The 15542-nt window shown below is 35.2% G+C and overlaps 1 protein-coding gene across 1 annotated transcript in view; it reads right to left on the bottom strand.

Annotated features, from left to right (window-relative positions):
- LOC140757003 (putative fatty acyl-CoA reductase CG5065) overlaps window positions 1-15258 on the bottom strand; it is a 35684-nt gene extending 20426 nt beyond the window's left edge. Inside the window, exon 1 of the mRNA XM_073092553.1 lies at window positions 15125-15258. The gene's annotated coding sequence lies outside the window, so the exon portion shown is untranslated. The remainder of the gene's footprint in view (window positions 1-15124) is intronic.
- Window positions 15259-15542: the final 284 nt, after the last annotated feature.

The following is a 15542-nucleotide window of genomic DNA, read 5'->3' as shown; positions in this document are numbered from 1 at the left end:
GGGGTTGGACTTAGAGGACTCCAGTTTGTAACCTTTGAAGATCCCGGAGTATTCACAACAACGCCAAGGCCGGTCACTGAGAGAGTTTAAATGCTGTAAGAAACCCACATAACGTGTCGGTCCCACTGCATCGGGTACTATTCGGCTAAGTATTACCGTCTTCAAGTCAGACTCTTATCTTATTTGGGATGATTTACGGCAATAGCCGCTAACGACACCTCATATGTTAAAATCCGTCAAGCCGTTTGAGCTGCAGGTGGCAAAGAATGACACATACATACGCTCGAAATACATTACCCTCCGCATTGTAAATATTATAAATTGAATTAACATTGACGTCGATTTTGTTACTTTCCAGTGTGTACACAAACAATAATTTGTTTCATGTACACAAAAATGAAACAAATTATTCGCACGCTTGGATAAGTACAATAGAAAGATATTTCTCCGCCTTGAAATTGAATGAAGCCACGAAAGGATTTTATCTTTTATTTTTTGAATTCTTGACAATTAAAAAAACCTTTTTACAGATAATTTACGTATTAATAACTCATCATCATCATCAACCCACTGTCCCACTGCTGGGCACGGGTCTCCTCTCAGAATGAGAAGGATTAGGCCATAAACCACCGCGCTGGACAAGTGCGTATTGGTAGACTTCACATACCTTTGATTTTTTTTTAATAAATAACTAATACTACATAATTTTCGTAATAAATTAATAAGTATTACAAACATTTTAGGGACATTTTAGAACGAAGACGTGGCAACACTTATTTACGCAACAATTTCAATTATCAATACTTGTTACATTTTATTGTTAGGAGTGATCAATCTGTGTATTTTACTCATCTTAGTTCGCACGTATGAATAAATAGCTTTTTCGGAAAACAGGTAAAGATTTTCTGCGTCATTGAAACATCAAATATTAGTTTACTCGGTACTTTGTTTAGTTAAAAATTATGCCTACTTAAACCAGTTATTTTTGGATTTAGGTAGTTAGTTAGTGGGATAGCGCGAGGATTCAAAATGTGTCTTGGCCTCTGACAATAAGAGCCTCTATTTCGGTTTGTCCTGTGGCATCTCCCGCCAATCGTCCACCTGGAGGGCGCATATGTCCTTCTCCACTTCGTATGTCCAGCGATACTTGGGGCGGCCAACGGGACGGCGCCCACTCGGTAGGCCCAAGTGCGCACGCTTCACAGCACGATCCTCTCCCATCCTTTCTACGTGACCGAGCCAGCGGTGTCCGTGTGCTTTTATCGCCGACAATGTTCGGATCGGCCACTAGATCTTCCAACTCCTTATTCTTTCTTCTTCTCCATATTCCTTCTTCTGTTTGTGTGGGATTTTCCTTAGGATCTTACGTTCAGTCACCAGGATTTTTGGGCTTATTTTAAAGTTATTTTTAAGAGGTGGTATGATAACATGGTCTTAGAGAAAAGGTTGGTATTATATTATTATATCTTCTATAAGGTTGAAATGGCGGTAATACCTTCAGAATCGAACCATGAAGGTGGTAAAATCATGTGGTTAATATCAGTATTATAAAGCGTTGCTAAGTAATATTTATCTAAAGTTGGAACTTAGTTTTAATTAAAAAACTTAAAAAAAGGGTAGAGATAATAGATGTAATCTACAATTGTAATAATGTGTATATCCTCCACCCCTTCCACAGACCCCCCCCCTCCCCCTCCTTAGTCCTCTAGAGGATGGCCTTATAAAGATTTTCATTGACATCAAACTTACATTATGTACATTAGTTATGTATTTATCATAACAATATTCTATTCTAATTACTTTATAAATCATTTTTACAAAAACAAATGAATAATACAAACATATTTTTTTGTAATTTACATTAATATAAGTTGTTTTAAAGAGTAATTTATTAACTAGTTATGCCCATGGCTCTACTTGCGAGTACACCATACTTTGCCATTTGATATAAACTAAAATTCTGATTTTTAATTAGTTATGTGCGTATTAAAAATTAATGATCACTTACTTAAGCGATGAAGGAAAATGTCTGAAGTAATCCTACTTGCATAAGAGTTCTTTAAAAAGCAATTCTCAAAGGTGTGTGAAGTCTACCCGTTTGCAAATGGAGTATGACCAAAACTTTTCTCACTTTGAGAAACCGTGCCCAGCGTAAGGGCAATAATGTTTTTTTATTGGCTACAGCTCATATAATAATAATAATGCACTATTTTTATACTTCATAAAGTTTTTATTGCAACAAAGTTTTATACGTCTACATTACATTATTCATAAAAAGATATTTACAGTACATATAATAAAATGCACTTTTCTATTAGGTTTCTTTAATCGTTTATGTAATATTTCAATCATATTTATTCTTTAGGTTACGCTGCAATATACAACATGTAAATTTTAATTTAAAGATTTGAAAAAAATCACAAAGTTATGTGAAGGCAAGGCCACTTGGCCAGCTCGGTGGACTATGGCCTAATCCTTCTCATTCTGAGAGGAGACCCGTGCCCAGTGGGACAGTAATGGGTTGTTGATGATGAAATTTAAATTGACATGTCAATTCATTGTCCATTATTATAATTTAACAAACAGAGATGCGGAAACTATGTCTTATATTATAATTATAACATTAATCATTTCTATAATGACAAATGAATATTATTTTGCAATTTATATCGTATTAGTCAATATAGTAGTTGATAAAGTGATAAGTGCTTATAAACGTAATCATTTGTATTATTGTAATAAAATACTGATTGCTTCTTAAGTACCTTTTTACATAATATTAAGTGTTAACGTAGTAATTATATGTATGAGTGTACTGGGGGTAATTTCCCGCTACTCATCAATAGATGGCGCCACTAGTATGAATCACACTATTAAGGCCTATACAAAACTCCGAAATATGACGAATGGAACACGATTACACCTTTTTAGCCGATTCGGTAATAAAATTATTTAATGCCATTTACGAGGACATTTTACAAATCATATAAAGTTCGTGGCATTAGATTATCTTGCCAGGGGCGTAAGTTTTTGGCGCTCTTTAAAGATATATAAACATAAATCTTATAAACAAGTGCGACAGCGAAAATTTAAGACGGTAAAACCCTTTGTGGTTCGACTCCGGCGGCACCACCGCCCACCTATTTCTGTCTAATAATAGCATTGTTAAGCGCTGCTGTGTTCTGATGTAATGGGTGTGGTAAGAGAGACATTTATTCGAGGGGTTAGAACTTAGTCATCAGGGTGGGCGTATCTGCGGGCAACATCAGGTGCAAGACTCTAATCTTATCTGGGGTTACAGATGTCCATGGGCGGCAGTAGCCACTTACCATCAAGTGGATTGCTCGGCTGCTACTCCTATATATAAAAAAAATATGATTGCTTTTCGGTTTTCTTTTCTTTAAAATTTATAAATGCGTACAACGAATTGTGATCGGATTTACCTAATAATTATGAATATTTATTGTAACGAATAATCCTTGTGCCAAATTATATAATATGAAGGTTACAACCAAAGTTTTTTTTTTTTTTTTTTTTTTTTATAATATAGGAGTAGCAGACGAGCATGCAGTCCACCTGATGGTAAGTGGCTACTGCCGCCCATGGACATCTGTAATCAACCCCAGATAGGATTAGATATTCCTACCTGAGGTCGGCCACAGATGCGCCGCTACCCCTGAGGACTAAGCTGGAACGCCTCGGAAAAGTATGTCTCCCTTACCACACCCTTCAAACCGGAACACAGCAACGCTTAACACTGCTGTTATTAGGTAGAAATAGGTGTGGCGGTGGTGCCGCCGGAGTCGAACCACAAAGGGTTCTACCACCTTCAAAAAGTCACAATTACATAACTTTTATCTAATTTAAAAAACAACGCGCATTTCATTTTCGTGAGAATGCTATGCCGCGTACGCGCCAAGCCGTCACAAGTTGAAAGGTGTGGATAGAGAGTTTGGTTTGGTTTGTAGGTTTCGTTCGAAGGTGGTAGGACCTGTGGTTCGACTCAGGCGGCACCACCACCACATCTATTTCTGTTATAACAGCAGTGTTAAGCGCTGCTGTGTTCTAGTTTGAAGGGTGTTTTAACGGAGACATACTTTTCCGAGACGTTCCAGCTTAGTCCTCAGCGCATCTGTGGCTGACCGCAGGTAGGAATTTAATCCTATCTAGGGATTATTACCGATGTCCATGGATGGCAGTAGCCACTTACCATCATGTTGACTGCATGCACTTTTGAATTGATGTTTTGAGATGTTTAAAATGATTGTTTTTAATTATTTTCAAAAAAAAAATAATGGACAGAGGTTATCAATTCGTCGCATAAACATATATTTTTTTAATTAAGTATTTTGTATTTTTTTGTAATACATATGTAAGAAAAATGAAGCAGTTTGAAAAATATTTTTAATACAAGTAATGTTTATGATAAAAGATGTTATTGACTTCATTTACTGTACGAAACAAGTATAGAATTCTCAAACGATGTCTTGTCAATTTCGATGAAGATTTTTTTAATTTTCATATTTTCAAATGTGTTTTTTAAGTGTTAATACGTGATGACACTGCTACACATAGAATTACGATTCATTGTAATTACTATTACATTTCGTCGTGTATGCATTGAATGTATTATATGTCAAAGTGTGCCAAGGTCGGTTTCAAAACATGTCGTCGTCGTCCATCATTTGAATTTCGCTATGTTTGTTGATCTGCAAAATCTTTAATTAATTGTTTATATTAATGTTTGTTGTTTGATGTTTATTGAATATGTAGCAGTATTTATTTATTGTTGGCTAAAAGCGAGTCGAGGAGGTTTTCGCACCACAAAATTTTAATTTATTTTTGACTAGTAGGGGCCGCGGCTTCGCCCGAGTTTAAAAAAAAACTAGACATAAAATGAAAATTTCTTTATTGGAATGACAGTGGCGCCATCTGTCAAAAATTGCACCAATTCAGAAACCTTCGTGGGCTCATGCACAACTTTGCTAAAGATCATCACATGATCAAATGCATTATTTACGATTCTATAAAGGACATACAGATAAACATTCATTTTTATATAATATGTATGTACTTATTTAAGTATATTTGGCCAAATATGAGTCGTGCACGAAAAGGTTTCGCAACATAAAACTGTATTTTTTTTATTTTTAGTAAGTAAGTATTTGTTATCATAGCAGCCTTAAGTAAATGAATTTTGAAAATTTTAACTGTCTATTACGGTTCAATAGATAAAACGATAAATGTCAAATATAGCGGTTTCTTGTATGCACCCCATTTATTTCCAACCTTTTTTTATTTTTAAGTATTTCTTGTTATAGCGGCCACTGTTATACTCTAAAATTTCAAATGTCTATATGTTGCGGTTCTGAAGATGACCTGTGACAGACGGACAGACAGCAGAGACTTGAAAGAACTGTTTTCTAAATCTTACCAAATATGTATATAGTTAGTTATCGTACTTTTGTTAAACATCGCATGCTGTGACTATTTATAAATGGATTCTGTTTTATAATATACGGGTAGCAGACGAGCATGCAGTCCACCTGATGGTAAGTGGCTGCTGCCACCCATGGACATCTGTAATCAACCCCAAGATAGGATTAGATATTTCTACCTGAGGTCGCCCACAGATGCGCCGCCACCCCTGAGGACTAAGCTGGAAAGCCTTGGAAAAGTCTGTCTCCCTTACCACACCCTTCAAACCGGAACACAGCAGCGCCTAACACTGCTGTTATTAGGTAGAAATAGGTGTGACGGTGGTGCCGCCGGAGTCGAACCACAAAGGGTTCTACCACTACCAATACATGTAAGCACCAATACCAATTACATGTAAGCACTAGATATTTAAGGACACATATTGTTACATCATAATATAACGTGTATTTCTGTTAATAGTCCAATAAAATAAATAAATAAATAAAATAAAATAAACTGTTCAACTGGTTTTAACGAAATTTTATGCGTGTTTTGTTTTTCTAGTAGATACGACATTTTTGAATGTCACATTCAAAATCTGATCGTGGTGACGCTATTTTGAAACCTTGTAATGTTTTAAGTCTGTTTATAAATATTGATTTTATTATTATTTATATTTTAATATTATTTACTTCTAGTTTAATTTTAGTTTACTTAGCGTTGTATTTTTATTATTTTGTTATAAAAAAAAAAAAACAGTTGACACTAAAATATCTGTTGTTAGTCTGTTTTTTCCGAATATTAAGGATTTTAATGCAATTTGCATTAAAAGTTTATGAATTAACCTTCAATATATAATACAGTGAAACTTGGTTAAGTGGGACCTGGATAAGTGAGAAACCTCCATAACTGGAACTAATGCTGAGGTCCCAACACTTTGGCACTGAATTACCTCTGTTAGTGGGACGAGGTAAACCTCTATATCTGGGATTTGTTCTTTCGATTTATCATCATAGTTACCTCTATACCTGAGACAGCGAGTAAATTTTATATGCATAAACCTCTGTAACTGAGATAACATTGTTTGTTTACTCATTCTTATTCTACCCACAAATAGAATATAACTGTATAACTGAAACCTGTATAACTGAAATAACCTGTATTCTCACCTCTATTAATGGAACCCTCTGTAAATGAGACAGATATTTATTTATACCTGTATATCTGAGACACTGGGTAAGTGGAATACCTCTATAAGTGAAACAACATTGCAGGTCCCTTGATGTCTCACTTAACCAGGTTTCACTGTATATATATCTACAATAATATAATGACATCCGGAGACTTATGAAATCACAATTTTATGTTAATTCTAATTAAGAGGCTTTTATTGATCCATGATTCGGGGATGGGATTCTTTCCGAAAAAGATCAATTTTTGAATCGATTCGAATCGAAGTATGTATGTAACACAAAAAAAATCGAGACCCATAGAATCGATTCTCCAAAAATCGTTCTTCTATCTAAGTATACAGGGATGGAATTAGCAAACAAAGGTCACCAGGGTTAAACAACCACTGAAAAATATATCCGTCAATAACAAAAAACGTCTAAAACACATTTCTTAATGTTCAACTTCGAAAAAATCGTATTTCGATCTTCTAGGTTGAATCATTGATCGATTCATTGATTGGATTAATTACTCGATCGATTGAAATAATCGATTTTTGTGATTCAAAAGATCGATTCTTCGATTAATTGATCTCAGATCGCCATCCCTACCAATAGATGCAGACTCTATGAATATACTAATTCTAGATGAATATGGCTGTCTGAAGTTGGGAGTGGGGGGGGGGGGTTATATATATATTCAAAGTGTCTGGTCATTGGCATCGAAGCTTTTAATAGGGTAAAATTAAAATACAGTCATATCGACAACCCATTAGTTTTTTTTAGTTTTTTAAATGTCAAGTAAAAATCCCGATATTAAAAAAACTTCTCACGATGTCAGTTTCGTTGCAGATCGCGTGGAATTTAAAAGAGAAACTGCCCAGTCAGACCAGAGATTTTTTATAACATAGGAGTAGCAGACGAGCATGCAGTCCACCTGATGGTAAGTGGCTACTGCCGCCCATGGACATATGTAATCAACCTAGATAGGATTAGATATTCCTACCTGAGGTCGGCCACAGAGTCGCTACCTCTGAGGACTAAGCTGGAACGCTTCGAAAAAGTCTGTCTCCCTTACCACACCCTTCAAATTAGAACACAGCAAGCGCTGCTGCTATGAGGCAGAAATATGTGTGGCGGTGGTGCCGATGCAGTCGAACTAAGTGTTCTACCACCTTCAAACTTACTTATTAATAGATATAAACTAGCTGACCCGGCAAACGTTGTGTTGCGATATAAATAAAAAAATGTTAGGGGGGGAACAACTCTCAGGGGTATGAAAAAAAGATAGTAGCCGATTCTCAGACCTACTGAACATGCATATAAAATTTGGTGAAAATCGGTAAAGCCGTTTCGGAGGAGTACGGTAACTAACATTGTGACACGAGAATTTTATATATAAGATTAATCGGGTTTTCCTGTCATGTAAGTCATAGTATGCACTACGCAGTGAACGCACTGGTTGAAACTCGGTATCTCGATTGACGGGTCCGAGGTTCGAACCCCAGGCACGCATCTCTGATTTTTCAAAGTTATGTGCGTAAATATTCATTATTACTTGTTTTAACTGTGACGGAAGGTTTCCTCAAAATCTCATACGTGAGAAAAGTTGTAAAAAGTTCCCAAAAGCAGGTGAAGTCTACCAATACGCACTTGTCCAGCGCGGTAGACTATGGCCTAATGCTTCTCATTCTGAAGAGACCCGTGCCTAGCAGTGGGACAGTAATGGGCTGATGACTTGAGTCATACTCACAGACCCAAAAAGGCAGTCATTACTTTGAGACACGCATGCATCGAACGCGTGATAAAAAACTTTTAATTAAAGTTTTATTTCGATGTACCTATCAATTATTCATTCTGACATTCTGTCGTGTCCTTATCGTATTTTAGGGTTCTGTTCGAATAAATGGAACCCTTATAGAATCACTCGTGCGTCTTTCTGTTACAACGAATTTTCCCTTAAACTACTGGACCTATTTGAGTCAAATTTAAGACAATCGGACACAGATAACCAACGTACGTAATTACGGAACCCTCGCCATTAGTTCAATCGCACTTCTCCAGTTTTATTGAGAAAAAGTATGACGAGCTATACGAGTATGACGACGTCTTAAAATTATTATGTGTACATTATTACATAGTCTGTGGTATACAAAAAATATAACTTAGATGTTTTGACCCTTTTGTAAATAACAAATGGATTATAATATTTAACTTAAAAAGCATACCATTTCGTTTTCTTCACGTTTTCTCTGTAAAATCATAACTGATGACATATTGCACTAATAATAATATCTAAATGAAATATATGTAATGTTTATCTTTGACATTTATTAAATTTTGTATTTTTTATAATGAAATTTATGTAATTTAAATTAAATTTATGCACACGATTTTTATGAAATATACTTAAAGTAAATTTAAAACAAATAGAAATAAAAATATTTACAGTAATAAAAAAAAATAACTAAAACTATAATAAATAAAATAAATGAGCCAGATCGCTGCCCCGCGGTAGTGTACCCAAGACACTAGCAGCATTACCTCGTTGTATGGCCAAACTTATTTGTTGACCGAGGTAAGCTCCAGCTCTTGGGTCACCAGAGGTCCCAATCAAGCGCGAAGACAATTCTTTATAAAATTGCTTCGCTTCTGGTCCCCACGGTCCCATCGTCTCAACTGCGAAGGGCACAAATATATAATTCTGTGAAATAGCAGCATATTTGCGCCGCTTATGCACATATTTTTATCATTCATTTTTTTTATATTTTCTTGTATTTCTTATAATTATTACATGCCCGCTTGCGGCGGGAATATAGAGGAATATTATTTCATGACTGTACCTATGTGTATGTATGACCTAGCTTACCTACATTCCATAATAAACGAATTTGATTTGATTTGAAAAAAAAATACTTCAACGGGTCGTCGAGCCTATACAATATTTTTTTATCATCATCATCATCAACCCATTAACTCCCACTTTGCACGAATCTCCTCTCAGAATGAGAAGGATTTGGCCATTGTCCACCGCGCTGACCAAGTGCATATTGGTAGACTTCACATACCTTTGAGATTTTTTTTATAAATCTCTCAGGTATGCAGGTTTCTTCACGATGTTTTCCTTCACCGTTTAGCAAGTGATAATTAATTTCTAATACGCACATAACTTTGAAAAATCAGACATGCGTGCCTGGGATTTGAAACTTGGACCCCTCGATCGAGAGGCCGAGTTTCTTAACCACTAGGCTATCACTGCCTTGTGTGTCAATAAATGTTTAACCAACTTATAAAAAAGGAGGTTCCGTTTTCGACCATTATGTCATTGTATGTATACGTATGTCCGCGATTTTTTCAAAAACGACTCAACCGATTTGTATGGGGTTTTTGACAAAGTAGTCTCGGTTAATTAATAGGCAAATTTTTGGATTTTTCAATTTATCTAACTTTGTACACTTATTTACTGTAATTCAGATACAATTTTTTCGCAATGCGTTGTAGTACTTAGAACTAAATAGAAACGCCTCGGATAAGCATTTTTTTATAATATATGAGTACCAAACTAGCATACAGTTCACGTTCAGGTTATTTCAAATGTTACTGTTTTTTTATAATATAAGAGTAGGAAAGAGCATGTATATCACCTCATGGTAAGTGGCTACTGCCGCCCATGGACATTTGTAATGAACCCCAGATAGATAGGAAGACACGCCACTACCTCTGAGGACTAAGCTGGAACGCCACGTGAAAGTGTGTCACCCTTACCACCACTCTTCAAACCAGAAAACAGCGGTTAACACTGCTGTTATAACAGAAATAGGTGTGACAGTGGTGAACCACAAAGGGTTCTACCATCAGTTAAAATGTCATTACAAACGAAGTCGCGGATAAAACTATTAATTAAATAAAGATGTCTCATTGATAACGTTATTGATATACAATTAGTGTCCACAGAAGGCCTACTTTGGCTGGTGAAGGCGAGCCTCATGGCCGACCTGATATGACCTACACCTTGTAAATATACTCTGTACTTTAGTACTCGCTAATAGGGGTGGGATCTGAGATTAATTGATCGAAGAATCGATTTTATTGGACAAAAAATTGATTATTTTAATCGATCCTAGTAATGGACCGATTTAGCGATATTTCATCTAGAAAATTGAAACTATTTTCGAAGCTGGATGAATATTAATAAATGTGTTATAAACGTTTTTAGCTGACGGATACATATTTCAGTCATTATTTGGTCCTGACGAGTTCGTCTCGCTAGATATCGAAGATCGATTTTTGGAGAATCGACTTTTGTGTATCGATTTATCACACTTCAAATCGATCTTTTTCGGAAAGAAGCGCCATCCCTACTCGCGAATACTTGCGTGAACCCTTTTTAGGGCTTCGTGCCCAAATGTTATGTTTATAGTATAGGAGTGGCAGACAAGCTGGTAGGCAAATATATACTTTGTACTTTATTACTCGCGAATATTGCGAAAACCCTTTTTAGGGTTTCGTGCCCCAAATATCGTGGTAAATAATTCTTTTAGGGTTCGGTAAAAACGGAACCCTATCTAAACCTCCGCTGTCAGCCCTTCTGTCACAGGGCTCTCCTAAATCGTAATTGATTTGAATTTTTTACAGAGTATTTACAACGGTAGCCGCTATAAAAACAGATACTAAAAATTAAACCTTAATAAGATTAGATTTTTAACTAGGGTCGGCCACCACCCCTGAGGACTAAGCTGGAACGCCTCGGAAAAGTATGTGTCCCTTACCACACCCTTCAAACTAGAACACAGCACCGATGAAGATTGCTGTTATAAGACAGAAGTGAGTGTGTCAGGGGTGCCGCCGAAGTCGAACAAAAGGTGCTCCCTTATATATAATACATAACTATTATAATGAAATAAACGCTTTCTCCATTTACAGCCCTAAGATTATCTGTGTCGTGGGTGCCATAAAACACACACTAAGACGAATACACAAACACCCAGACCCAGAACATATGTCTAAATTCATCATTCAGATGTCTGTCTGGCCGGGGATCGAACCCGCTACGTTCTCAGCCAAGTGGGTCGTCAATTGAAATACTACTACTAAGTTAAATTGAAGTTAAGTAAATTAGTATTCAGTTTTAATTGTATTTTTTAACTATTGTGAGTAAAAAAATATTTTTTAAACGTAATAAATGGATTATGTCCGGAATCAAAAAGAAATGAGTGAAAACTTAATAACAAGCTTTGCTTCAAACTTAATAGTATTTTTTGTGAGTTTGATTATAATTGTAGACTAAATTAATATTATGAATTTATACAAAATAATTATAACAACAAAAATCTAATAACTATTAATGAAGACATTTTAATACGTCCAAATTATATTCCAAATTATATTAAATGAAAGAAAAACAAGATATAATTTCTAATAATATAATATATAATTCTATGTATTTTTTGTTGACAATAATTAATATTAATATAATATAAATTAAGTATGCGTATTATACATACACATATAGATAGATATGTACAATATGTACAAAAAAAAGAAAAAAAACTGAATCAAAAAGTAGGTAATTAAACATTCTTAAAGGATAATCATTTTACCCGACTGCGTGGAATGTTTTTTTTATATAACATAGGAGTAGCAGACGAGCATGCAGTCCACCTGATGGTAAGTGGCTACTGCCGCGTATGGACGTCTGTAATCAACCCCAGATAGGATTAGATATTCCTACCTGAGGTCGGCCACAGATGCGCCGCTACTCTGAGGATTAAGCTGGAACGCCTCGGAAAAGTCTGTCTCCCTTATCACACCCTTCAAAACGGAACACAGCGGCGGTAGAAATAGGTGTGGCGGTGGTGCCGCCGGAGTCGAACTACAAAGGGTTCTACCACCTTCAAAATATAATAATATTCCCACTTCCCAGACTTAGATCCTTATAAGTGACACTATCAGATAGTGGAATAATATAGAGGGTGTACTTTTTTTCAAAATGAACTCGTTCGATTCTCGGCTAGGGAAAAAGATATTTTAAAAAACTAATGATGCAGTTTTAGTTTTTGTCAAAATCGGCCTCGTAACTCTTTTCAGCATTTGTCGCTAATCCTTATACGAGTAGTTTTGGATTTGGCCCTGAAGGCCTATTTGAAAAATTCACCCTCGACCTCTTGATCGAGAGGTTCAAATCTCAGGCACGTTTGATTTTTCAAAGTTATGTGCGTATTACAAATCACTTGCTTAAGCAGTGGAGGAAAACATCGTGAGGCAAATGTGCATACCCGAGAAATCTTTAAAAAAAGTTCTTAAAGGTATGTGAAGTCTACCAATACGCACTTGGCCAGCGCGGTTGACTATGGCCTATCCTCATTCTGAGAGGAGACCCGTGCCTAGCAGTGGGATAGTAATGGATTGATGATGATGATGATATGTATCTATGTAATATGTATGTATGTCTCACTCTTTGGGACGCCCTATAACACAAAAAAGTGTGGGTTTCATATTGTTAATATATAAGATGTCACTGTATTCGCTGGTCGCTGGATTTCGAGGTGGTAGAACTTTCTGTGGTTCGACTCCGGCAGCACCGCCACACCTATTTCTGTTATAACAGCAGTGTTAAGCGCTGCTGTGTTCTAGTTTGAAAGGTTTTTTAATACTTATTAAGTAGAATAGCAGACGAGCATGCAGTCCTACTGATAGTAAGTGACTACTACTCGTACTACCATGAACATCTGTAATCAACCCCAGATAAGATTAGAGTCCTACCCGAGGTCGGCTACAGATATCTACCAACGACCAAGTTGCCACAGATACCTATGGCAGAAATAGGTGTGACAGTGGTGCTACCGGAGTCGTACCACTAAGGGTTCTTTTAACACATATTACGGGATAAAAATATAAATATAAATAAGAAGGGTTTTTAATATTTTCAAACACTAAAGTCATACATAAAATACACTCAAATCCAATTCATTTGTTTCCAAAAGTAAAACGTCGTTCCAAAAATAAATGCAGACAAAAAAATCAGCAAAAAAATAGGTAACTGGACAAATCAAATAATGTGATTGAAATGACCTTGATTTAAATAGATTACTTTGAAGTGCCTATTATAATAGGCATTTTATCAGTCGAGTAGCTTTAGTTACAGTTCAAACGTCATTACACTTTTAAGATAAGAAACTTATGAGTAAACTTCAAAATTCCCTGAATTGCGACCTAACTTTAGCAGACGGGCTACCTAATAGAAAGCAGTCACCGTCGCCTATGGACATTTGCAACACCAGAGGAGTCGCTGCATCGCCGGCTTTGGACGAGAGCTCTTTTTACACATTTTTTGAAGGACCCCATGTCATAGGGCTCCGGGAATACCTTTTATTGATGAAGGAAATGAGCATGCAAGCCACTTGATGGTCAGCTACTGCCGCCAATTAACATCTGTAATTAACCCAATTAAAAGTTGAGTTGGTCACAGATGCGTCGCTACCCCTGAGGACTAAGTTGGAACGCCTCGGATCTCCATATCTCACTCAGCACACTGCATACATAACATCGCTTAAGACTGCTATTATTAGGTAGAAATAGGTACGGCAGTGGTGCCTTCGGAGTCGATCCACAAAGAGTTTCATCACCTTAGTATCTGAGGGCTTATTAAGGGTTGTAAGTAAAAAAAATAACTTGTAACTCTTCACTATTGTACCTACAAGGTACAATGTCAAATATAATGTAAAATAACAAAATATTTTTTGTTTTATATTTTTCTTTTATTGATAACGCATTTTTATTTAATGATTCTTTATTATGTAATTTTGAGATTATTAACACAAAAATATCAACATTGTCTAAATAACTTATAACATAATTAACATAATAACAATAACATTATGTATCAACTAATCTAAATACTTAATTTTTGAACAAAAAAACAGTCAAAAAAGATTAAATTGTAATTATAATTTTTAACGGATTATCAGATCATCATCAAACATAACAAAAGCTACTGTAATTAAAATGCTTTTAAGCAGATCTACTTTTAACATGATTCACTCGATTTAGCGATAATGAAGAAATTTACAAACATACAAGATACGCGCGAAAAACATTATTCTTTCTCGGCTGTGGAGTAAGAAATCAATATAAATGATATAAATAAAGTATAGGAAGTAATGGTATAAATATTAGTGGCATAAATAGGCTTAAAATATATACCACTTTGGCATAGAAAAAAAAGATTGTCATTTCACCCACTTGGGTGCATAATACATTTGTAAAACAAAAATGTGTGCGAACACAATATTAATAAATATATTTTTGAATATATTAAAGTATATTTTATATAAAAATATTTTTATAAACAACAAAAATAAAACAAATTTAACAATATCAGTAATAAATAATTATATTAATGTATTTTTAATGAAAACGGTATCATTATTACGATAAATTTAAAAATAAAAAATTTATTGTTTATTTATCACATAAAAATATAAAAAAAATATTTTGTTAAAAAATTAAAAAAATATATTTAATAAAAAAAAACTTACAGTATGTCACAGAGAAAAAAACTGAAAACCGAACCACTGAACTGTTATAATTTCCAACTGTTATTTTTAACGAATATATTCGTTATAACGTATCACGCACGCTCGTTACGAAAGCCGCGATCGGACTAACGAAGGGATGTGCCCGCGGTACTACATATTCAGCGTAAATATAAATATATCAACGTCAGCGCCTGCGCATGTAAGGCTGGCCGCACACTGATTTACTTACAACGATGTTTCTTTAACAACGAAAGAAAAAAAATAACTCGCTGAGACTTGCAAATAAATTCAATCTTAACAATTTTTTTTTCTTATCTTCATAATTTAATATTTTTCTTTATTGACATATTAAAAGCTATGGTATTGGGGTAATTATGCAGTTTGGTTACTTTTCCGAAAATCAATGCAATAATTTTTT

The sequence above is a fragment of the Epargyreus clarus genome, unplaced genomic scaffold (assembly GCF_041222505.1).
Source record: "Epargyreus clarus isolate Ecla_fem2 unplaced genomic scaffold, WU_Ecla_fem_2.2 ptg000036l, whole genome shotgun sequence".
In the NCBI taxonomy this organism is placed as follows: domain Eukaryota; kingdom Metazoa; phylum Arthropoda; class Insecta; order Lepidoptera; family Hesperiidae; genus Epargyreus; species Epargyreus clarus.
This window is presented reverse-complemented; position numbering and strand designations above follow the sequence as displayed.